This window comes from Herpailurus yagouaroundi, unplaced genomic scaffold (assembly GCF_014898765.1).
Source record: "Herpailurus yagouaroundi ecotype Mexico unplaced genomic scaffold, PumYag 77, whole genome shotgun sequence".
Taxonomy (NCBI): domain Eukaryota; kingdom Metazoa; phylum Chordata; class Mammalia; order Carnivora; family Felidae; genus Herpailurus; species Herpailurus yagouaroundi.
Window position 1 is genome coordinate 80,255,286 of NW_024412388.1, and position 1,781 is coordinate 80,257,066.

Genomic DNA, 1,781 nt, shown 5'->3' on the forward strand with positions numbered 1-1,781 from the left:
CAAGCCCTCCTCTGCCCGGGTTTTAGAGTTCGGTTCTCGTAGCTTCCCAAGAAGCCAGTCTTGAAGTGAAGATTGGCCACTTCCAGGCTGTACCCCTCCGGAAAGACAACGCTTCCGATTCCACTCCTCCCCCTTCCCCGCGTTATTTAATTACCTAGCAGATCGGCTTTGCTGTCTGCGGACACCTGGCTGGCTTTCAGTTTAAAGGGCTTTGATGAGACAAAGATTCAGGTAACCACAAATAACTAAACCGCTGAACAGGCAAATCAATCACACCCACCTGGACAAATTGAAAGCAAAGTGGGGAGTGGAATTAGCACTTCAGTACTAGGTGGCTCAGTGGGGCGAAAAAAATTGGAGGTCTTAACACTATCAGATATCAAGACCTATTATAAAGCTATAGAAATAGTAACTGGCAACAAGAATAGACAAACCGACCAATAAAATAGAGAGTCAGGAAGCAGATCTACGTTAAATGGTCACAATTCATGTCAGAGATACTGTTGTGATGCGCTGAGAAAAGACCATATGTCTTTTCAGTAAATGATGCTGGATCAGTTGAACATTCACATGCAGAGAAAGGAAGAATCTTGACCCCTACCTCACACCATGCCAAAGAAAAAAAGCAATTCCAGATGGATTTTAAATCTGAATGTGAAAGATAAAATATTAAATTCAAGGTAAAAAATAAAAAAAACATCTTCATGACTTCGAGGTAGGCAGACTTCCTAAACACATGTAGTACTAACTATAAAGGAAAAAACTCATCATTGGACAACATTAAAATTAAGAACTCCTGTTCCTCAAGACACCATTAGTGAATAGTCAAACCACAAAGGGAGAAAAGATCATTGCAACCCATGTATCCAATAAAGGACTTGTATACAGAATCTACAAAGAACACTTACAAATCAGAAAAAGAGGGCAGGATATCCAACTGAAAATAGGCAGAATTTTTGAATAGCATTTCTTAAAAGGGGGGGGGGTGATAAACAGGCATTTCTCAAAACAAAACAATAAACATATGGAAAGGTTCTCCATTATTAATCACCCCCAAAATGAAAACTGAAGTTGCAATGTCTCACTTTACACTGCCCAGAATGGCTAAAATTGGAGAACTTTGTATAACACTTTACAGACCTAGGTGGTATTATCTACTAAAACTAAATTAACATGTAGCCTGTGACCCAGCAATTCTATCCTTAGGGATCTTGTCTACTGAACAGAGAGGTATACACATACTCACCAAAAGACATGTTCAAAGATGTTTATAGCATCTCTCTTCTTTATAACAGCCCCAAAGAAACAACCCAACTGTCCATCAGTGGAAGAGAAGATAAACTCTGTGAAATACTATACAGTAATAACGACTACCTCTATACTCAACAAGATGCATGATTCTCACAAATATAATGCTGAGTGAAAGAAGATGAACACAAATGGGTACATGTTATATACGTCCACTTATGTGAATTCCAAAAACAGTCTAAACATACCTATGATGTTAGAGGTAAAGATAATGGTTATCTTGAGGGTTGGGAAGTGATGGAAAGGGAGCCCAGAGGGGGCTCCAGATGTTAGTAATAATCCATTTCTTGATCCAGGTGCTGGCTATATCAATGTGTCTATTTTATAAAAATTAACTGTCCTTCAGTCTATAAAAACTAATTGGCTTGTGCACTGTTCTTCTTGTATGTTCTACTCCAATCAAAATGCTTTAAAAATTGTGCCATGTTGTGTATATTTTATGTCATTTTCATCCCCCTAAGAAAGAACTATAT